Source organism: Ictidomys tridecemlineatus, chromosome 8 (assembly GCF_052094955.1).
Source record: "Ictidomys tridecemlineatus isolate mIctTri1 chromosome 8, mIctTri1.hap1, whole genome shotgun sequence".
NCBI classification, from domain to species: Eukaryota; Metazoa; Chordata; class Mammalia; order Rodentia; family Sciuridae; genus Ictidomys; species Ictidomys tridecemlineatus.
The window spans coordinates 61,498,085-61,523,656 of record NC_135484.1 but is presented as its reverse complement, the minus strand read 5'-3'; the positions used below and the strand labels follow the sequence as shown (position 1 = coordinate 61,523,656).

The window sequence follows — 25,572 nt, the reverse complement described above, 5'->3', positions numbered from 1 at the left end:
ATAGGCATTTTTATTTGAAAAAGGTCCAGGAGTAAAAGCAGCCTGAAAAGGAGATTAAAAGAATTCTCATCAGTACTAAGCCTATTCCAATTTAGGAGAAACTACCATTGAAACTCAGTTTTCAAATACTGCCCTTTAATAGCAACTGGTATTAAACTACTTACACTAAAAACACACATTTGGTGAAGGGTAACAAATACACATAGCAACCCCAACAGTGGGTCTCTGGAGATAAGGACTTTTGGTGCAATAAGTAGGCTCAGGGTTTTTATGTAAACTTTCATAAAAGCAGACCATTTAGCATGAAGCTGGAATTATAAATCTATTTACTTTTTGCATAGTGAGTTGTTTGGATCCTCTAAAAGCAGAGTGGCAGAACAAAAAAAATCAGAATTTAGTATCTACTGTGGAAATGGATTAGGAAATAGTCCATCAACAGATGGTTCAAAAAATGCATGAGATAACCAATAAAAACCAAAGTTGTATCTTAGAGTAGTTTTAATTTGCATTTCTCTGATTGCTAGAGATGATGAGCATTCTTACCTATGTTTGTTGATTGATTGTATATCCTCTTCTGAGAAGTGTCTGTTCAGGTCCTTGGCCCATTTATTGATTGGATTATTTGTTTTTTTTGGGGGGGGGTGCTTATCTTTTTGAGTTCTTTATATACCCTAGAGATTAGAGCTCTATCTGATGTGTGAGGGGTAAAAATTTGTTCCCAGGATGTAGGCTCCCTATTCACCTCACATATTATGTCTTATGCTGAGAAACAACTTTTTAGTTTGAATCCATCCCATTTGTTGATTCTTGGTTTTAATTCTTGTACTACAGGCATCATATTAAGGAAGCTGGGGCCTAGCCCCACGTGATGGAGATTAGGGCCTACTTTTTCTTCTATTAGATGCAGAGTCTCCAGTAAGAGTAGCAGCCATTATGAAGACAAACAACAACAAGCGCTGGCGAGGATGCTGGTAGGAATGCAAATTGGTACAGCCAATTTGGAAAGCAGTATGGAGATTCCTTGGAAAACTGGGAATGGAACCACCATTAGACCCAGCTATTATTCCTCTTTTCGGACTATACCCAAAGGACCTAAAAACAGCATACTACAGGGACACAGCCACATCAATGTTTATAGCAGCACAATTTACAATAGCTAAACTGTGGAGCCAACCTAGATGTCCTTCAGTAGATGAATGGATAAAAAAATGTGACATTTATACACAATGGAATATTACTCAGCAATAAAAAACAATAAGATCATGGCATTTGCAGGGAAATGGATGGCATTAGAGAAGATTATGCTAAGTGAAGTTAGCCAATCCCCCCCAAAAAATATGTCAAATGTCTTCTCTGATATAAGGGGGGTGATTCAAAATGGGGTTGGGATGGAGAGCAAGGGAGGAAGATTACCTCTAGATAGGGAATAGGGGTAGGAGGGAGGATGGGAATAGCAAGGATAGTTCAAGAAGTTGGTCATCATTATACAAAATTCATGTATGAAGATGTGAATTTGGTGTCAACATACCTTATATACAAAGAGAGATTTGATAAATTGTGGTATAAAGGTGTATTAAGAATTGCAATGCAAAAAAAATTATGAATGTAATGCACTCCTCTATTGTGATGTATGTAAGAAATAATTAAAAAAAAAAAAAACCAAAGTTGTTCTTAACCAGTATATCAAACTATAGTGACTGATAATAATCAACAACTAAATTGTGCTTTGCAGGGTAAACCGGAATGGGGGCCAAATTATTGTCCTCAACAATTTATTTATTTATTTCATTTTGATATTAGTTTGTCTGTCTTGAAGTCACTCTGGAGATGATAATCTTAGTTTTTTAGATCAGGAATGAATAAATTCTTAACAAATACACAATCCTGCTGAACTAGCAATATCATTGCTATCATTTTTTAATGAATTGTCAACTGCAAAATTTATCAGGTAACATTCTATAGATCAATAAGTAGCAAGCACAATGAAGTAGATTAAACAATGCATATTTAAAGTGTGAAGTACTACAAATCCAAGTGACTTGGCTAACTTAGTAAATTTAAAATGGCATTAATGAGACTATAAATTTTTACAGAAAAATATGCTACTACAATCAGGGATAAACAGACCTAAAATGAATATTGAGATCTCAAACATATAAAACATTTACTGGCCATTAATTAATATTTTTTATCATGCTACAATAAATTAAACAGAACTTCTGTGAATATTGACAAAACCAAAACAATACAAAATATGTTATTATAAATACACATAGAAATAACCTACTAAAAATCCTTTATATTAAAAGTCCTTTATGAAAATGAATGTTTTCTCTCATATGTAGAAGCTAGATCAAAATAAGAGAAAGGAAGAAAAGGGGAAAGGGGATCTCATGAATTTAGCAGAAAGGTCAGTAGACTAGAGGAAGGGAATGAGGAATGGGAGGAGGGACAGGGAAAGGAACAGTGGTATGAGTCTGCTCAAACTTTCCTATGTACAAATATGAATATACCACAGTGAACTTCACCTTTAATGTATATCCATAGTGCACTAATTTTAAAAAGTATAAATTATAGAAGGAAGATGAGTAGAGGAAAGGAAATGGGGAAGGGAAGAGGACAGGCAAAAGAGAAGTACAGGGAACTAAACAGGGGAAATTATATTCCATGCTTATTTAGTTATGTCAAAATGACCCCCGTTGTTATGCATAACTAAAATGAACTAATAAAAAATAAATGCCCTTGAGAAATATGCCCATTTGTTAAAAAAGTAGAAATTCTCCAAAACTAGAAATTAGTGGCACATGAAAATATAAAATAAAGAAGTCATTTTATTAGTAGGAAATATTAAGAAGGCTAATATTTAAATGAATAAATGATATTATTAAATGATAATAATAAATACGAAGCTTAGCTATCTATCTCACCTCAAATTTGGAACACTGTGTTAGTATTTTCTTATAATTAACTGAATTTCAGAGATAATAATGTACCAATTAAATTGTGATATCAAAAATTTCAAACATCAAATATACTACCAAATCTTAAAAATTCTTTCTAGTATTTTGTTTTCTATACTTTCAGCACATTAAGAAGTGGGTTCATTTATCTCACCGTGTCACCACTCTCATTCCCTGAACTAAAATTTCTAGAAAATAAAGTGTTACATTGCTTAATGAATTGAAAATCATGCAAGAGATTTCCATCTGCTCTTGGTTTTAGGCCATAGGTTAACTGTCAATGTTTTTACTGTCAACTTAAATTTCTCTCAGTACATATACTTATTAGTTCCTCAGCAGTGTAAAAATCATTATTTGAAACAGTTACAATTTTAGCTTGTCCACTGGGAAAACGGCATCCTAAAGATATTTACTTACCACCATTATGATAAAAAGTTGGTATATTCAATTTTAAAATGAGCATCAATTTAACAGAAAAACCAAAGAACCTAAGACTTGATAGAATTAATTCATCAGAAATTTCACCTAAATATTATTATTAAAAACTTTCCTTACATACTTATATAGTAAAATTACAATACTCAGTTTTCCATGAATGTTTCATAACTGTTCAATTGTTCTTTTCCAAAGGTTAAATATATTCCTTCTTCAGGAGAGAAAGAGAAGAGAAAAACATAAATTTTAATCTGAGATTTTTAATAATTTTTTTCATCACCCAATAATTGGACACTATAGCAAACCCTTTATCAAAACACACCAGAGAGGAAGAGTTTCATTGAATGAAAAATGTCATGCATGAATCCAGGTATTCACAGACTTGTCCTAAATAGAATTGTTTGAATTTTGAAGTAAGAATTATGAGAGCAATCACAAAGAACATAAAGCTTCTTGCCAAATAATTCCTGTGAAAGGAATGAGTTTTGAGTGTGTATTTTACATTCTGTTCCTTTCTGTTTCAACATATTAATAGGCTTAACTAATCTAATGCTCCTTGAGAAAATGCAAACACTCCAGAGGTAAAAGAGCTGTCACTATATCAACCAGCTAGCAATTACAGGCAGATGATCGGTTCCTACCAGCCAATTTACCAGAGTTTGAGTTTACCAGAAATTACATTGTTCCTAAATATATTTGCATTCATATTTTCTCCTACAAATGCTTACTGAACATAATAAGATGAAAAAAAAGTGATTTGTACTACCAGAGAGGCTTGATAAAGAGCTGAGCCAGAATGATAAGAAAGCAAGCAAAATACTATTTGGCGGAGAGAGAAAAATAGTTCTGAGGGAAAACAATTTTTCTCTGTCTGATCTTTCCTCCTATTTTTTCCTTTCTTTATCTTTCTTTTAGTCAAAGGTCAAGTGTCTTCTCTGATATGAAGAAGCTAATTCAAAATAAAGGGAGGGAGATTAAAAAGAAAAGAAAAAAATGAATCAATGGAACAAAAGTGGGGAGAAGGAATATTATTAAACAGTTATTTAAAGAATTATTTTGACTATAAGTATTTTGTTTAATTGAGGCAGATAGTTATAAATAAAAGATTTAAATTTTTAAATCAAAAGAAATACAAGAAATTTAAAAGGTTAAAAGTATAATTTCTTGCCTTTATAATATTTGAAACTATTTCAAAATTTAAAATGTTTGGTACTTAAATCTTAGAAAATTGGAAAAAGGTCATATAAACTAAACACATAAATATCCTTTTTAAAGCAGAATGATAAAATACAGATTACAGCCACTGAAATTCCAGAGTACATTACTACTATACCATTATTTTATGTGCCACTAAGAAGGCAAAATTCTACCACCAAAAACATTTTCAAAATGTATCTTACAACTGATGAAATATCGTGCATTTGGTTGGAAAAAAATGAAAGGGACCTATTAACTATGCTAAAGAGCAACATTCAAGAATGCTTGTTCAATACATCTTCTGTTGTAAAAATAATTGGAATCATTCTGGCTCAGCTCTTTATCAAGCCTCTCTGTTAGCACAATTATATTCTCACACTGTAGGTGTAGACCGGCAACAGCTTGCAAGATTTAGAAGTCCATCTCTCTTTTTTAAAACACAATCACATACCTATTCAATGAATAAGGATATACATTATATGAATGAATTAATTTAAAGACTAAATCTAAAATGTCACATGGTTTAGAGTATGGAAACGTACATATAATTACAGTTTTACTAACCTCTGAGATACAAATGTCAGTTCTGATTGACATCAACATCTCCTATAATGAAATCTGACAGACTGCAGATTATACCTGCCCCTTGAGAGTACTACAACAAATCAGTTAGTTCCAACTACTTTCATTTCTGGTTCTCTTATGTTCTTTATTCTCCTATCAATTCACATGCATAAGTGTACAATCACACATGTAAAGCACAAAGTCCTCTCAAAGACCTAGTTATAGTTATTTCAAAGTTGGCAGCCTTCAGTGATGAAATGAAAATATAAAAACTAATTGAAAAATATTCAATTTCGAAAGTAATAACAGTACATATTTGTTTGCAAAGCACAGATTTTTAAAAACTAAAAATTAAAGAACTGCATTTGAAATGAAATTTGGATATTAAAAAAAACTATGACATTATTTTTAGGTAAAATTTCATACGTAACATTAAATAAAATGTAATTCAATATGAAAATCCGAAAATTTTGAAGAAGCAGAGCATGGAATGCTGTGGTAAGGAGAGAGAAAACTCCCTTAAAACTGAACATTTGGTACTTTCTAGACTATGTGGGTTTGCATCTGGAATACAATTCTTTGTTGTTCTTTTTGTACTTAAAAACACTTAGCCACAATGCCAGATAATGCATAGTGAAGTCTAGCCTCATTAGTATATGGTAGTAAAGAACATAATGCTCAGTGTTATGCTTTAGGTATGAAGCATCCCCCAAAAGCTCGTGTAAATGCTAGAAAGTTCAGAGGTGAAACAGATTATGAGAAGTATACCTAATCAGTTCATTAATCCACTGATATGGATTAACTGAATGACAAGTTTAAGCAGGTAGTGTATGGCTAAAGGAGAGAGGTCACTGGGGAGGTACCTTTTGGGTTTCTTCCCTGGTGAGTAGGGCTCTCTCTGTTTCCAGGTTGCCATATCCTGCGAACCATGATGTTGTACCTTGATGTATGCCTAGAGTTATGGAGTTAGCAGACTACGAATTGAACCTTTGAACTCATAAGCCAAAATAGTGAAGCAAAGCTAACTAAAACATCTGGTTACCCTAAAACTGAATTAATTAGATATAACTAAGGAAACTACAAAATTGTTTACATCTCTGTGTGTACAACCCACAAAGACTTGCCTTCACAATTCTAACTGCTGGGTTATAATACCCCAGGATTTTATTCCATTCAAGTTTCATAGAGCAGGCATCTCCCAACTTGCAAAGCTTCCTGTTGACATTCAAAAAGAAAGGTTGCCACTGAGGGGTAATTAATTTGTAGCAACATGTCCTTTGGTGACTTTTAATCTGTACAATCAGGATATAGTTTATAGAGAACAGGTTTCCTTGAGTTTACATACTCTGTGAAAGTGGGAAAAGAACCCAGAAAACTCCTCTTAAATGACTTTATTCAAAGACAATATATTTATCCCAAGAACAATCAGTCAAAAATTTGGGTCTACCTTTGGGAAAGAGAAACAGAAAATGGGAGGAGTCTCAAACTTTACAAATTATGGCAGGATAAAAGCTAATGAAATTGAAGGCAACTTAAGGAAATAGATGTTTTTGTGGTTCCTTATTGATCCATTATTTTTGTTATTTGAATAATTTTATTGAACATAAGAAAAGAACGAAGGCAGGACATATATACCATCAAATTACAATTTAGCATAATCCAAAGAAAGCTTCCTGATGGAAGTTTTGACTAATTTAATAAATGTTCTAAGGTATGTGTCTATGATTAGTTAAAAAAAAAAAAAAAGCTAACAAGAATTTTAGAGATTTATACTTTTAGGAGGAAAAGCAAGAGAAATGTGCTCCAAAATATTTCATACAATATCATGAAATGAAAAAGTCATCTATAGTTGAAGGTGTTGAGAGCCTCCGCGGGCTGTGTGTGGACTGTGTTGCACATTATACCTAGTGAACAGGATGATTACACATATCGGTATCCAAAATATAAAACTGTGCCTGGGAACTCACAGTGGACATTTCCTCTGGTTGACTGCCCAGAGACATTGTGAATTTCTATTCAGCTCTGCCATATCCCACACAGCACGAGAGTAGGGTGACCTGCTGTAGTAACACAGCCCCTCTAAAATGGGTATGATCTTCCACGATGCCAATCAACCTGCTGTTTGCAAGAGGTCAGAAAGCAAGACTCCACCTTTGAAACCTTATCTCTGCCTTTGATGTACACCTTTAAATAAACCATGGGAGCCATTTTCTTTTTGTCTACCTCCAGCTCCTCTATGGACTGAACCTATCAGGATTCCATCTTTAAAACTATCCTTCTGACTCTATCTTGTTCTTCGTTAATTATTCCAGACTTTAATTTCTCAGGAGGCTTATCCCTCTGAGCAGGCAAGAATTCCCTGGTAAGGTGCTGGACACCCCACATTAGAAGGGACCTGTGCCAACTGCCACTGCCTCTGTTTCAAGCCCAAGGTCTACACTACTTACAATGTGATGACAGTGTACCATCAAGTGAAAGCATACATTTTCCTGTATTTTTCTACGTTCTCTTCTATTTCCTACAATCTAACAAAGTTAGAATACTGAAAAGGAGATTTAAAAAAAAAAAACAATGATTTGTTATTGGTTTTTAAATGGATTAACAGAAACTTACAGTCAAATGGGGGCTAGAAAACTGTTTTGTTTTTTTTAAAGGAGAAAGAATAAGCTAATACAGTATCTGTGATTGAGTATAAAACTCAAAAGCTTTAATCTTTCTTGACACATAGTTAAAAAAGAAAACCTGCCCCTGCACAAAATGGCAAAATAGAGGAGGTTGTTTTCCTGGCTGCTCCCTAGCATGGAATCAAGAAATCAGATAGGCAACTTTTCAGCACGGCAGGTGGCGGGAAAGGGGGGGATTTTACAGGGAGTTAATACTGGATTTTCAAAGCAGATCAGAGACTCAGGAAGTTGGATATAAGAAAATAAGGAGGAAATGCCCAGCAACACTGCTTGCACCACCACAGTAGGCCTCCTGTAAGCAAAGTGGAGGGATAAGGAACCCACATTCTTAGGAGGCCTGTGGCACATTTGGGTATGCAGAGATCAGAGATCAAAGACAACGCCATGCTGTATACTATCCTTGTGCAGGGCAGGAACCATGACTATCTTGGCTGTCCACAGACAGAGAAAGGAGCCATTTTTGTAGCTGCACCATGGGCCCCTGGGGAGCAGTTGTGGGGACTGACTTCTGGCAAATTAAAGCTGGGTTCAAAGTACAGGCTTGGAGAACCCTCACCACAGGACATAGAAAGTGCCTAAATAACCAGAAGGTCAGATGCAAAAAGGGGTTTTCATGGAGAGTACAGGTCATTGAAACACAACTGACAACCCCACCCCGAACCCCCTCCAGTCCTGCCTATTGAAGGACCAGCTAGGAGGGACAAGCTCAGCCTGGTGGGGAGAGGAGTGATTTGACTTTGGATCCGAGTTTGTAGGTGACAAAAGAGATAAATGATTTATTCCTCCCTGCAAGAGTGGAACCCAGGGTTTCCCAGCATGGACAGGCAATTGTTGAGTTCTGGAGGAGAGTGATTTAAAATCTTCAGATTCATTGAAGAACATAGAAACTACCCAGGCCTAAATCCCACCTCCAGGAGGTGTGCCTACAAGATCTCCTCTCTCACTCTGGCAACTATACCCCGAGGGAGGAGCAGACATCACACACCAGCCCATTCCACCTAACGTTGCTGAGAAGGGAAGCCAAGAAATTTTCAACTCCAACTGAAACAATTCTTTATATTTTCATTGAGAACCTTTTGTTTCTTCCTTCTTCATTTCTCTGATTGATTGTGAATGAATGACTAATGGACACTTATACATATTTGTCTCTTTTTATCACTTCTATAATTTTTTGAAGGCAGTTATCATTAATGGCTCAGTCTTTTGCGGGCTACGATATTTAGTTACTATATTTCAGTTTTATTTTACATTCTATTATTTATTTTTTTTTCTTTTATATACCAGAAATTGAACTAAGGGGCACTTAACCACCGAGCCACATCCCCAATCCTTTTTTGTATTTTATTTAGAAACAGGGTCTCATTGAGTTAATTAGCACCTGACTAAATTGCTGAGGCTGACTTTGAACTCAAGATCCTTCTGCCACAGCCTCCCAAACCACTGGAATTACAGGCGTGCACCACTATACCTGGCTTAATTTTTTATGTATATTCACTCTCTCTCCCTCATAATCTTCACATCCTAGATCTCTTCTGTTCTCTCAGTTTTTAAAATTCTCCCCATTTTTGAAATTGTGAAACCTTTTGCAAACGTACTTTTTTTCCTGTGGGCAGTAACTGATCACATAATTTCTGTTCATTGTGCCAATGAACACAGAAGAAGTTGTAGCAGGAACTATTTGGTTTAAAGATGTATATTGTTTGAATGGGTTGTTGTTATTATTTGTCTCCCCCAAAACTATGAAATACTGGAAAGCTTCAGGGAAAGTATAAGTCCACAGGGTAGAAACTCTACAGCCTCAGATTCCTATCTTTAAGTAGGTAGGCACACAAACAACATGAAAAAGCAAGTGAACAAACTGCACTAACAAACCAACATAATTCAATAACAGAATCCATATACAACACAGTTAAACTGATCTGTGCAGTACAGAAAGATAGAAGAAGAGATGTCAGAGAGAAAATATAGGAAGTGAGAGATCACTTCAATAGAGTGATAGAGGAGATTCTGAAAAAAGTAATCAAGCAATCAAGCAGAAATTCTAGAAATAAAAGAATCAAAAAAACAAATTAAACATTCAATGGAAAGTATCACCACCAGACGAGAACACTTGGAAAATAGTGTTTTAGATAATAAAGAGAAAATATATAACCTTGAACATACAGCTGAATACAGACAAAAGATGTTAAGAGACCATGAACAGAAATTCTAAGAAACATGGGATAACACAAAAAGACCAAACTTAAGATATACTAGGATAGATGAAGGCTCAGAGATAAAACCAAAGGAATGCACAATATTTTCAATGAAATAAAATCAGAAAATTTTCCAAACCTCAGGAAACAAATGGAAAATAAAATATAGGAGGCTGACAGGATCCCAAATATACAAAATTAAATCAGACTCACAACAAAGCATATTATCATGAAAATGCCTATTATTACTGTGTGCATATATGTGAATGCATGACCAATGTGATTCTGCAACCTATATACTCAGAAAAATGAGACATTATATCCCATCTGATTCAAATGTATGATATGTCAAGGTCATTGTACTGTCATGTGTAACTAATTAAAACAAATAAAAATAAATTAAAAAATTTTTAAAAAGTTAAAAAAATTATAGATTTTTTTTGGTGCAATAACACATTAGAATAGAACTTCCTCTAACCTTATTAAACAGTCATTTTGAATCAGCAAAAAATATTAAAGAATACAATTAAAATATCCAAAAAAAGGAAATGCCTAACATAATTAGGATAAATCTTTAAAGGCTATCTGAGAAAAATAACAGGTCAAGTTTAAGGAAAAATCACAATGCAGGCTCTCAAAAATAGGAAGTTTTGTAATAATATAGGCCAAACTCTGAAAGAAAATGGATGCCACCAAAAACACAATACCCGGAAAAATTAAGCTTCAGAATTGACAATGAAATAAAAACATTTCATGATAAACCCAAGTTAAAAGAATTCACAACTAGAAGATATGCTCTACAAAACATGCTAAACAAAATATTTCATCAAGGAGAAATAAAAAATAAAAGAAAAAACCAGCAAATGAAGGGACTACACTAGAAGAATAGTCATAGGAGAAACAAATTCAAATTATAAAACAGAAATAAATCAAAATGTCAGAAAATAAAAATCATTTCTCAATAATAAAACTGAATGTAAATGGCCTAAACTCATCAAGCAAAAGACACAGAGTGTTGGTCTGAGGTTGTGGCTCAGTGTTAAGAGTGCTTGCCTGGCAGGTGTGAGGCTACCAACCAAAATATTTCACTGTAACAGTGGGAAATTTTAAGCACTACTTCATTCTCAGTACCACATATAAATAAATAATAAAGTTCCATCAATAACTAAAAAATAAGATACAGACTGGCAGATTGGATTAGTAAAAAGGATCCAACAATATGCTGTCTTGAAGAGACCTCATAAGCAGGACATCCACAGATTGAAGGTAAAAAGATGAGAAAAAAACTTACCATTCACTGGATAAAGCAACTGTGGTATATATACACAATGGAATATTACTCAGCATTAAAATAGAATAAAATCATGGCATTTGCAAGTAAATGTATGAGTTGAAGAAGATCATGCTAAATGAAGTAAGCCAATTCCCAAAAAAATAAAGGTTGAATTTTTCTCTGATAAGTGGATATTGATCCATAATGGGGGTAGGGGAGGGAGCATGCAAGTAATGGAGGAACTGGAAATAAGGGTGAGAGGAGAAGGAATGGGGCATAGGTATATGTGTGAAGACACAAATGGTGTGACTCTACTTAGTGTACATCCAGAGAAATGAAAAATGGTGCTCCATATGTGTACTATAAAATGAATTCTGTTGTCATGTATAACAAATTAGAACAAATTAATTAATTAATTAATTAATTTTAAAATTTAGCATTCACATGGATCTTGTAAATAAGCAGGGGTTTCTATCCTCATATCAGATAAAGTGGATTTCAAGCCAACGTTAATCAGAAGGGACAAAGTAGTACACTTCAGACAGCTTAAGGGAATTATACATCTACAAGATATAACAATCATAAATATTTATGCTCCAAACAGTGGAACAACTAAATATATCAAACAAACCCTTCTCAATTTCAGGAATCAAATAGACAACAAAATAATACTGGGTGACTTTAACACAACTCTCTCATCACTAGATATGTCTACCATACAAAAACAAAACAAGCTACAGAACTGAAAAACACAATTAATAATTTAAACTTACGAAACATATACAGAACATTTCATCCATCAATGACTTACTATACTTTCTTCTCAGCAGCACATGAATCATTTTCTAAACAGAGCATATCTTAGGCCACAAAGTAACTCTTAGCAAATAAAAAGAAACAGACATAATATCTTATATTTTATCAGATCAAAATGGAATGAAACTAGAAATTAATGATAAAACAAAAAATAGAAGCTGCACTAACACCTGGAGACTAAATACCATGTTAATGAAAGACCAATGGATAAAAACTCAAGGTTGAAAGTTAAAAAATGCTTAGAGGTAAATGAGAATAGGAATGAATACAACATATTACACTCTCTGACAAGTTGGTTCTTTAAAAAAATAAAATTTGATAAAACTTTAGCAAAGCCAACTATGAGAAAGAGGGAAAAAAACATAAATACTAAAATCCGTGATGAAAAAGAAAATATTATCATGAAAAATACTCATGGAAGTATTTTATCATAGAGGATGATCAGAAATTATTTTGAAATTTATGCTCCAATAAAATAGAAAATCTTAAAGACATAACCAAATTTCTAGAGACATATGACCTACCCAAACTGATTCAGAATGATACAGAAAATTCAAACAGCTCAATATCAAGCAATGAATTAGAAGATGCCATCAAAAGCCTCCCAACAAAGGAAAAGTCCAGAACGAAATGGATCCTTACCCAATTTGTACCAGACCCACAAAGAACAACTCACACCAAAATTCTTCAAATTATTCCATGAAGTAGAAAACCTTTTCAAACTCATTCTATGAGACTAGTATCCTCCTGATACTAAAACCAGACAAGGACACATCAAGAAAACAAAAGTTCAGACCAATATCCCTCTTAATATGGATGTAAAAATTTTAATAAAATAATAGCAAATCATATACAAAATGTATCTAAAAGATATTGCACCAAGACCAAGTGGGGTTAATCCTATGGATGCAAGGTTGTTTCAACACACGGAAATCAATAAATGTAATTCACCACATCAATAGACTTAAAAGACGAGAATCACATGATTATCTCAATAGATGCAGAAAAAGCTTTTGACAAAATAAAGCATCCATTCATGTTCAAAACACAAGAAGAATTAGGCATAGAAGGAACATACTTCAACACTGTAAAAGCTATATACATTAAACTCATAGCCAACATCATTCTAAATGGTGAAAAATTGAAAACATTCCTTCTAAAAACTGAAATAAGACAGGCTGCCCTCTTTTATCACACCTATTCAACATAGTGCTGAAAACTATAGCCAGAGGTATTAGGGAAAGGAAAGAAATTAAATAGATATGAATAGAAAAAGAAGAGCTAAAACTATCTCTATTTGCAAAAAGAATAATCCTATATTTAGAAGACCCAAAAACTGCACCAGAAAACATTTAGAACTCATAAACAAATCCAGTGAAGTAGCAAGATATAAAATTAACATGCATAAATTAACTGCATTTCTATAAACCAATGATGAACCAGCTGAAAGAGAAATTAGAAAAACTGTCCTAATTCACAACAGGTTAACAACAACAACAACAACAACAAAAAACCTTGGGAATCAATCTATCAAAACAGGTGAAAGATCTTTATAATAAAAACTATAGAACACTAAAGAAAGAAATTAAAGAAAATGTTAGAAGATGCAAAAATCTTCCATGTTCTTGTACAGACAGAATTAATATTGTCAAAACAGCCATACTACCAAAAGTACTATACAGATTTAATACAATTCCTATTAAATCCCCAATGACATTCTTCATAGAAACAGAAAAAGCAATCATGAAATTTACTTGGTAAAATAAGAGACCCAGAATAGCCAAAGCAATCCTTAGCAAGAAGAGTGAAGCAGGAGGCATCACAATACCAGACCTTACACTACTTTATAGAGCCAAAGTAATAAAAATGGCATAGCACTGGCACCAGACCAGAGACCCTGTGCCTACTATAAGAAACTGTAAGCTCAACTCTCCATGATGTTGGCTAAGGAACCAAATTCCTCAACAAGATTCCAGAAGCATAATAAGCAAAATCAAAAATCAATAAATAGGAAAATATCAAACAAAAAAGCTTCTCTAGCAAAAGAGGCAATTAAAAAAAAAAAAACGTGAAGAGGGAGCCCACAGAATGGAAGAAAATCTCAAAGACACCTGTACTTCTGATATAGCATTAATCTCCAGTATATACAAAAAACTCAAAAACTTAATAGCAAAAAAACCAAATAACCCAATCAGTAAATGGGCAAAAGAATTGAATAGGCACATCACAGAAGAAGAAAAATAAATGGCCAACCAATATGTGAAAAAAATTTCAACATCTCTACTAATTACAGAAATGCAAATTAAAACTACATTGAGATTCATCTCACTCCAGTCAGAATGGCAATTATCAAGAACATAACTAAGGATAAATATTGGTGAGCATGTGGGAAAAAAGGTACATTCATACATTTCTGGTGGAAATGCAAATTGGTGCAACTATTCTGGAAAACAAAAAAGCAGTATGGAGATTCCTCAGAAAACTTGGAATGGAACCACCCTATCACCCACTTATCCTACTGTCAGCATATACTCAAAGGACTTAAAATCAGCATACTATATTGACACAGTCACATCAATGTTTATAGCAGCTCAATTAACAACAGCTCAGTTACAGAACCAACCTATGTGCCCTACAACCAATTAATGGATAAATAAAATGTGGTATAAATACACAATGGAATATCATTCAGTGATAAAAAGAATGGAATTATGGCATTTTCTGTTAAATGGATGGATATGGAGATATCATGCTAAGTGAAATAAGCCAATCCCCCAAAAATAAAAGCTGAAGGTTCTCTTTGATATGTGGATGCTAACACACAATAAGGTGGTGTTGGTGAGGGGCAGAAGTTCACTGGATTACATAAAAGGGAATGAAGAAAAGGATTGGGGTAAAAGAAAAACAAAAAGGACTACCGAGTTAAACAATGCCCTCCAAGTAGCCCCTCAGGTAATGTACCCAGTGGACTGGTTCTATAAGGTTGTTTTTGTAGCATCTATAGAAGAAATAGAAAGCATAATCCTACAATGTAACTTGAGAAGAGCAATTCTCCAGAGTTCTGAACAATATCTTCCTTCCATACTGTTTTCTGATAGTCTTCCTTGATATAGGGTTAAAACTCAAGAGAAACTGTGCTACAAGCTGCCCTTAGCCTAACTGTGAAAAATTCCTCTGCAAAATAGAATGAGATACTATCATTAGGGCCCCATGCTTCCAGCAGCCACTGGGGTTATGAAATAGGCTCAAAACATCCGAAAAATTATCCATTCTCTCAAAATAGCTAAAATGTAGGATGTTATTTTTAATCACAAATAAATTATAAGTATTTGAAGTGAGAGATATGGTAATTAGCCTGATTTAATCATTCCACAACATATACCTGTATCAAAACACATTATATTAGTATGTTAATAAACAATTCAATTTAAAAAAAGAAAAATCTGTTCTAGGGCTACTCAGTTGGGAAAATAGCAGTTGGGTCCCTTCCTCACTCTTCATACTAAAATAAATCCCAAAAAACCTTTCTTATCCTGAAACGTGGCAGACATTTTCCTTCTCTTTACTAACCTCCCTATTCAGAATGATACATCACAAAGGAAATATTAAGACATAAGCGTTACAAATTAACCTTGAACCAGTTTTCTAACTAGACTTGTTAATGTAACTAGAGAAAATTAAAGTTGGTTAGCTTCATCATCTATTCTAGGTCATTCACTGCCAATTCACTTACTTATATACCAAACTTCTTCTTATTGGTTCAACACTGAAAGCTATAGGATAAAATTAAACAACCAAAAACAGATAAAAGAAATACTTAAAGCTGAGATATACTACCCAGCAACAATCATTAGCTTTTCAAAAATTTACAATATTTTTGAGAATTTAACAGATAGAAAAAAACTACATATTTTACAGATTCTATAATTATAAAAGACCATAGAGATAATAACATACTTATTACTTTTGAATACATGTTATAGTTCTAAGACAGACAAGCAATCTTTCAAAATCAAACTATAATATGTGTGGTTAATGAGTTTCTGTCTTATAATATACTGGTGGCAAGGTTTTCCTGAAACTTGATAAATAACTAGGAAACTTAGGATGGAACTACTAGATATTTGACATTTACTTTTATTTTTACTTCATTGTTTATAGGAAACATAAATCTTAAGAACTCTGTGTATTGTATAACAGTCCTATCATAAAAGATAATATAATTACTCAGAAGAAAAAAGTAACAAGCTTTCCGTTGGCTCTTAGCTTTTATTAAGTTAGCACCATAAACATTGTAAGCAACATTCTTGAACTTGTTTAAAATAAATTATCTAATTACTTTTCTACTTTTTCTTAAAGTCCATAAGAATATGAAATAATCATATGGTAAAAAACTAAATGTTCATGTTAAATGAAACAAAAGAAAAAAGAAAAAAAGGGTTAAAAATAATTTATACACAGGACTTTATTTCTTTATTGAAAGTATTTTAATATATAAGGTTATTACCTCCAATCCTTCTATGAAGTAAAATATTTTCCTACAAAGGTATACTCACAGAATAAGCAATATTTCTTTTTATCTTTTAAGGAAATCAAAATAATTAAGATTCTTGAATAACTAAAATATATTCTAAGAAACATATCAACTTTGGTGACTAACACAATACATAATTTGCATTCACTAAACAGAATTTTTGTGATCTGATTTCTTTTTTAAATTATTTTTCACATAGACAGCAGAATGCATTACAATTTATATTACACACATACAGCACAATCTCTGGATGTATACAAAGTAGATTCACACCAATTCATGTCTTCATACATGTACTTTGGATAATGATGTCCATCACATTCCACCATCCTTTCTATCCCCCTGCCCACTCTCTTCCTCTCCTACCCTGCTACTCTATCTAGAGTTTATCTATTCCTCCCATGCTCCTTCTCCCTACCCCACTATGAATCAGGCTCCTGAAATCAGAGAAAACATTCAGCATTTGTTTTTTTTAGGATTGGCTAATTTCACTTAGTATTATCTTCTCCAATGCCATCCATTTACTTGCAAATGACATTTTATTTTTTTAATTGCTGAGTAATATTCCATTGTGTATATATGTCACATTTTTGTATCCATCTACTGAAGGACATCTAGGTTGGCTCCACAGTTTAGCTACTGTGAATTGTGCTGCTATAAACAGGATGTGGCTTTGTCCCTGTAGTACGCTGTTTTTTTGTTTTTTTTTTTTTTTAGAGAGAGAGAGAGAAAGAGAGAGAGAGAGAGAGAATTTAAAAATTTTTTTTTTTTTTTAGTTTTTCGGCGGACACAACATCTTTGTTTGTATGTGGTGCTGAGGATCGAAACCAGGCCGCACGCATGCCAGGCGAGCGTGCTACCGCTTGAGCCACATCCCCAGCCCCTAGTATGCTGTTTTTTAAATCCTTTGGGTATAGGCTGAGGAGAGGGATAGCTGGGTCAAAAGGTAGTTCCATTCCCAATTTTCCAAGAAATCTCCATATTGCTTTCCATATCGGCTGCGCCAATTTGCTGTCCTACCAGCAATGTACGAGTGTACCTTTTTCCCCACATCCTTGCCAGCACATATTGTTTTTTATATTCATAATAGCTGCCATTCTGACTAGAGTGAGATGAAATCTTAAAGTAGTTTTGATCTACATTTTTCTAATTGCTAGAGATGATGAACATTTTTTCATATATGTTTATTGGTTGTATATCCTCTTCTGAGAAGTGTCTGTTCAGGTCCTTGGCCCATTTGTTGATTAAGTTATTTGTTCTTTTGGTGTTTAGCTTTTTAAGTTCTTTATATATCGTAGAGATTAATGCTCTATCTGATGTGTGAGGGGTAAAAATTTGTTCCCAAGATGGAGGCTGTCTATTCACTTCACTGATTGTTTCTTTTGCTGAAAATAAACATTTTAGTTTGAATCCATCCCACTCATTGATTCTTGATTTTAATTCTTGCACTATAGGAATCTTATTAAGGAAGTTGGGGCCTAATGCAACATGATGACGATTAGGGCCTACTTTTTCTTCTATTAGATGCAGGGTCCCTGATTATATCCTAGGTTTGTGATCTACTTTGAGTTGAGTTTTGTGCATGGTGAGAAATAAGGGTTTAATTTCATTTTGTTGCACATGGATTTCCAGTGTTCTCAGCACCATTTGTTGAAGAGGCTATCTTTTCTCCAGTGCATGTTTTTGGCACCTTTGTCTGATATAAGATAAATGTAATTTTGTAGGTTAGTATCTGTGGCCTCTATTCTGTATCATTGGTCTACCAGTTTGTTTTGGTTCAAATACCATTATGTTTTTGTTACTATTCTTTCTGTAGTATAATTTAAGGTCTGGTATAGTGATACAACCTGCTTTACTCTATCTGGTAAGGATTGCTTTAGCTAGTCTGGGTCTCTTATTTTTCCAAACAAATTTCATTATTGCTTTTTCTATTTCTAAGAGGAAAGCCATTGGGATTTTTATTTGATCACTAGACAGCTTTTTTATTCATCAAAAATAGTAAGTAGTTCTTTCTCCCCCCTCCAAGCCAAAGAACAACAAAGCGTTAAAAATAATTTATACACAGGACTTTATTTCTTTATTGAAAGTATTTTAATATATAAGTAGCTATTATATCTTGCAAAACTAAAATTAGTCAATAACTAACACTAAGAATTTGGAAATGGTTTCAGATAATTTGCAACTTACTTATTAATAAAAATAATGAGATATTCTTCAAAATAGAACTCTCACTATTTCTTAATGGCATGTCTTTAAGGCAGGAAACAGTTGTTCTTGCAAGTAATTTCATAAGGGAATATTAAAAATGGTAGATTTCCATTCATTATGTACAAATCCATAGTAGAACTGTTCTAAATGATTCATTCTTCTTAGAGATAAAACTTTTACACAGTTTCCATTCCAAGATTTTAGATAACTCCCAATTAAAATAAGGTTTAAAACTTTCAATTCGTTTTTACTTGTTTAATTACATAAAATTGGAAATGTAAAAAGAAAAAAGTAGAGAAATCAAAATGTTTAGATTAATGAAGAACTAAAAATCATGACTGATATCAGAAGTAATTCATATTTATGCAGTTTCTTAAAAAAATTAAAGTCAAGACTCAACACTGAGATACAAAAGAATATTCTTACTGCCTTTTATTATGATTCTGAAACTTGTACTATTAAAAACAAATCCTAATGCCTGACAAATATGTTAATGAGGCACTTACTAAACTAAATTTATGCCTCAGAATACTTAGATATTTCATCATTAAGACTTTGGGTTTTTCAACTGGTTTTTAAAAACTCTATCTACACTAGACTGGGGATGGAGTTGAGTGGCAGAACACTTGCCTAGTGTGTGTGAGAACCTGGGTTCAATCCCCAGCATGAAAAAAAAAAAAAAGATTCATCTCTAAAAATTATATTTACACTTAAGCACCTTGGTGAACTATAAACTTTCAAAAAAATCATCCATAACTGATTTATGAAAGAGGTATATAATATTGTAATGAGCAAGATAATGGTTTTATCCTGGATGAACTTAAATTATAATGGAAGAGGCTAAGACTTTCACAAAATCTATAAGTTAAAATGTATTTTTCTGTACTGATAGAAAGATACACTCCAAATCATTTTTCTCATGTCTTAGTTTTTTATTCCACACTTTCACAAGCAATTTAAATTTCTTTTATTTATAATTCTTCAAAACAAAAAAGAATACTGGGTAAGAGATGAAGGGGTTAAAGATGTAAGTAAGCTATAAAACAATGCAATATATTCCAGAACAAAGTATAATCAATACAGAAATATGGCAACTTTAGTGACAAAATATGTAACATAAAGACACTTGGACTGGAGGACAAGCTGGTTTCTAATCTGCTATGTATGAAAATACACTTGATTAAAAAAAATTAAAATTAATTTTATAACAACAAATTTAAAAACGTCAAATTGATAAATATTTTAATTCCCAGTTTTTATTTTGAAATATATTAAAATGTTGGGGTTCTATGTTTACTTTGCCATCCTTATTGTTTTACCTACTAGTTTCCCAAAACTTTACAGAATTTTGCTTCCTGGTCTCAACAAAAAAATTTGGGAGAGATTTAAGATTTAAATGTAGAAAACAAACTTTAAATCTATCAGAAGAAAAATACAAGAGTTCATAAACTTGGTATAAACTAGGAATTCCAAGAAAACATAATAAAAGAAAAAAGGTACAAACCATAAAGGAGTTGATAAATTTGACTACCTTACAATTAGTCTGTATGGCAAGAACAGATGGAGTTGGCACATTTCATCTTATTCTTGCTTATTACATCTAAAAACTCTGGAGAAAATGGATGAAATGGACATCAGAAAGCTCTAAAAAGTGGAAATGAAGTAAAACTATATGAAGACCTCAGGACTCAAGAAAAGAACTGGCAGTGAGTAGCTAGCTTTGCTTTCTTTGCTGCCTATATATCCCAGACTGGCAAAGCAGCTTACAGCTCAGAGTGTCAATGAAGTGGTACTCACTCCTGAAACAAAACAAAAAATATAGAAAAACAACAATAACAAGATGAGACTGCTCTCTGTATACAAAGGCAAAGAGAGGACAAACCCAATAAACACAATCTTTGTGACAAGAGCCAAAAACCATAAAAGAAAACAGTGGTCCTTCCCCAACTGTGTGCAGATACTGGCACTGTGGGGTAGGAATAGGTACACAGTCCTAACCACTGTCTCACCTAGGTAGTAACAAGTAATAAGATTTAAATAGAAACTAGACCTTGATAATAAAACTAATACTGAAAAGATCCCACAATCAACTTAAAATAATATGTTTACCAAGAATCAGGAAAATCTCAACTCAGAAGAAACACACAGTAGATGCCAATATGAGAGACAAAGATTTTGGAAAAATATGACAAGACTTTTAAGGTACAAAGACAAAAGGTATAAAAAGTCTTCAAGGATCCTTCAAATACCCTTGAAATAAATGAGAAAATAAAATGTCTCATCAAAGAAAAACAAATATTAAAAAAAATAGAAGTTTAGAGTTGAAAAATTCAATAACCTAATTAAGAACTCATTAGAAGTGCTCAAGAGCAAAATGTAGGTAATATAAGAAACAATGAACTAAAAAAGAGATTAACAGAGGGCTGAATGTAGCTCAGTGGCATAGCATCTGCATCACATTTGCATAACCCTGGATTTGACCCCCAGTTCCAAAAGACAAAAAAAAAAAATTAACCCCACCAAGAAAAAATAAAAAAATAAAAAAGAGAGCAATAGAAATTATCCAAACTGAGGTACAACATTAAAAGATCTAATAGTCTAGTCAATGAGTTCAATAAGCAAAGAAGAGAAGGTGATGGATTCAAGAAATAAAGGCTCAACCTTTCCCAAATCTGACAAAAGAAAAATTTACAGAAAAAAAAAATCTGATACAATCAATAGATTCCAGAAGCTATGGAAACACCAAACAGAGTAAGCACAAAGAAATCTATAATAAGGCACATCATACATAAACTTCTAGAAACTGATGGCAAAGAAAGGATCTTAAAAGCAGCCCAACAGAAACAACATATTACACATGAAAGAACAACAACTTAAATTGGGTGAGTTTCTCCTTAGAAACTATTAAGGCTCGAAAAACGTGGCAGTGCATTTATCAAGGCCTGAAAGAAAAGACTTACAACTCACAAACCTATTTCCAGAAAAAAAAAGTCCTTCAAGAATGAAGATGAAATAAAGACATTCTCAGACTTTATGCAGAAAGGTAGCAATAGTGAGTTATTCATACAATATACAAATATCCAGATAAAACTGAAACCTGAACACATGTAATATCTAATCCAACTCCATTTGCCCTAAGTACCATATATACATATTCTCAGAGAAATAATCAATTGACTCTATACTAAGAAAAAAAACCTTGAGAGACAAGCAAATGAAAGCAGCATGACACCAACCTTGAGTGTGACCTGAGTTTATGAGCACAAATGCCACCCATACCCTCACAAACCAAGGTTGATGGAGCTCTCTCTAGCAGAGTAATACAAAATAAATTGGGGGTTCCCTTACCTGTTGCTCAGGCACTTAAGAGATTGAACATAATCACCTTCCATTCCCAATCAAAATAGAAACAAAATCAAAACCTTAAATAACACAGCTCTACAACAACGACAACAACAAAAGCTGTGGAGATAAAGAGCACCAACACCAAGCAAGCAAATATAAAAAGAAAAAATTAAAAACTCAGCAAATGTCTTGCTTTGACAGAGGACAGGAGAAATCATTATTCTAAAGTATATGACCAGTGTTTTATAACTTCAAAATTAATAGTAGGGAACAATGAAATATAAAAAAAGATCCTTATCCTTATATAACATGGATCTGAAAAGTTAGATCCATGTTTTTAGCAATGACAAATTATTGAATTTTTTCAAAGTTGATCAAAATTACTTTTTGGCTGAACACCAAAAAAGTATTTGTTGTCTGTATTAACTATTTCTCCTGATAATAAATCTTAGAATTATATAATTATGTCTCATAAAAGAAAATTTTATATTCAAGTCTCAATAAAATCATAATTGCTACTAGACCTGATGGTCCCTCTTGAACCACAAAATAGATCACATCTCATATTACATTTAATTTATACAAGACTCCTAACAAGCTAGGTAGTTGGACTTAACTCAATAAGCAATAAAGAACCAATGAAAGTTTATGAGCAAGGAAATAATATGATCAGAGCAGCATGACAGAAAATTTGCAAATGAGATTAATTTGCCTTCCCATATTTAAAAGAAAAAAGGAGGGAGGGGGGTAATAGTACCCACACCGATAAAATCAGAGGAAAATTTAAAATATATTTAATTTAGTTAAATATTGGGAAACTTACCAAAAAATATAAAATGGAAATAATTTTAAAAGCTATTAAAATTACAAAATTGATAAAAGTAGAAGAAGGAGGGTTAAAAATAAAACTTGAATATGAGTTTTTTCCCACATGCTTTGCTTTACTTCCTGCTTTGTTCTTTCTATAGCCCAATCCAAAAGACCATGATAGCAGTCTTTCAATCTGTTAGAATCTGTGAGATGGATAGAGGGAAAGGATAGAGGTTATTAACTATGTAGTTTCAGTTCTATAACAATTAGCATCCAATTAGTATTAGAGGAAAAAAATTAAAAAGCAAGCTTAACATAGGACATTGTTTATAACTATTCCTCAGGCCAAGCACACAGTCCCTGCCCTTATAGTCAAAACTACTGACAAAGGAACTAGGACATATCTAGCAAAGGAAAAAAGTATGGGGACATATTCATATACCTTTAAAATACATAAATATAGAGTCTTATTTTCTGCATCTGCAAAGCGAAGACATTCCTCAACAGGGATTTTGTGAGGATTGAGGGAGGATACACATGTATTTAGCATAGTGACTGGCTCATAAGTTGAATTTAAATGTTACTTTCCTTTTTCTTTACATAAATATTCTCTCATTAGCATTGGTAATATAGTTGGATATAGTACAAGAACAATCAAAATTTTATTTGATAGTGATCCAGATTTCTAAGACTACATAACATCCAAAAGTACAGACTGTGCACTAGGTACTATTTTATAAATATAAATGAATGGTACTAAAGGATTCTGTCTATAGGTTTTAAAATTGATTTTGTAGAACATTTAAGATTTGGACAAATGGAAATGGACAAAGGAAGTTATTAAAAGGAGAAAATGTGTGAGAAAACTTATCAAAGAGCAATGTTCATTTGAGAAAATGTTATTTGAGCAATATTATTTTAGAAAAAACAAAAATGGTCTGGCTGAAGTTTATATTAGGAAGCAGTCTAAAGATAAGGTTGACAAGCCTACTGGACTGAGATTTCAAAGAGCAGCCAATGTCAGATATAAGTAACACCCTCTATAGTAGTGGTTCTCAAAATATTTTTACTTAGGGATTCCTTTATACTTTTTCCTTTTTTCACGATAGCGGAATACAAAGTACTTGTTCTATAAGCTACAGTGTTTATGACATCACCACATACAGTGTGCAGCCTCTGAAAAAATCCTACTGTGAGACTGATAGTAAAAGATAACAACATCACAGTGCTGGGGATACAGCTCAGTAGTAGAGAGGGCTTGCCTAGCATGCACAAGGCCCAGGATTCAATCACCAGTAGCACACAAATAGAAAACACCACTATAAAAATTGGTTTTTAACTGTAGAATCTCTTGAATTCAACTACAGAAACTCTGGACACTTCAGACCACATTTCAACTACTGTTGCTTTATAACAATGGGGATGACTAAATCAATGAAGGTATTATGTTTGTTTTAATGAGTTTCTTAATGGTGTGAAGAAAGACTAAAGCAAGAAGATATAGTAGAATAACCCTGGTCTTGAAGCAGCAGTGAAACAAAAATGTCCAGTTAAACTTTGCATTTATAAAAAAATTTCTTAAAGCTATACTTGCAAGCAATAAGAGGAAAATAAAGCATTTTAGTATTTCTTCAGTTGGCACTCTTTACACAAACCAGGATGAAAACCTCAATTTTTTTTATGTAAAATATATTGTAGGTTCAATATCAAGACAATTCAGAATGATTTCAATTTTAGGAAATTTTATTTGGAATAAAGAAGACTTAATAAATACAAATTCCAAACACATATGCCTTTAAAAATAATCATGAAATAAAAATAAAACTCTACAAAATTATGTATCAGACTGATATGTGATTTTGAGATAATGATGTCTGTAGTTAGGTTTAGCTAGTTCTAAAAGAAAGACTTAAAACCAATCATAGCCAAGTGTGTTATCATACACCTGAAATCTTAAGAGACTCAGGAGGTTGAGGCAGAAGGACAGCAATTTGGAGGTCATCCTGGGCAATTTAGACTGTCTCAACATCACAAGGTAGCTCAGTGGTAGAGAATGTACTTGGGTTCAATAAAGAAACAAAATGAAATCAAACATAAACTTACTTTAACAAAAATAGGTACAAACTTAAAATTCTAATGTATCCATAAATGATATACAAATCTATAAAACTCCCTTCTTTTTATTGTTTGTCCTGAAAATTTTAAACAAAATTCAGTTCCTTGTGTTAAGTGTATACATTATATGAAAAGAATAAAAATTTGTTAATAAAAAGAATATAATTGTTACCTTTGCTATCAAGTGATAATTGAATGGATTCTTTGACAAAACCAATTTAAACTATTTCAAGGAAAAGCCTGGATAGCATCAAACTTGAATTTCAAGAGAATATTAAAAATGTATTTATCTACCAGATTTAAGAAAATCCTTTTAATTCAAAGGCATTTAAAGAAATTATTAAAATATTCCTAGGCAGAGGCTGATTTAAATTATGAACAATAAAGGCATTTTGAACTTAATATAGTGACTATAAGTACTGATTTTTAGAAAAAC

At 32.8% G+C, this 25,572-nt stretch overlaps 1 protein-coding gene across 4 annotated transcripts in view; it reads right to left on the bottom strand.

The window, feature by feature from the left end:
* The window catches only part of Ascc3 (activating signal cointegrator 1 complex subunit 3), a 340,007-nt gene that overhangs the window by 223,117 nt on the left and 91,318 nt on the right, over positions 1-25,572 (bottom strand). The gene's annotated exons all lie outside the window — the stretch shown is intronic.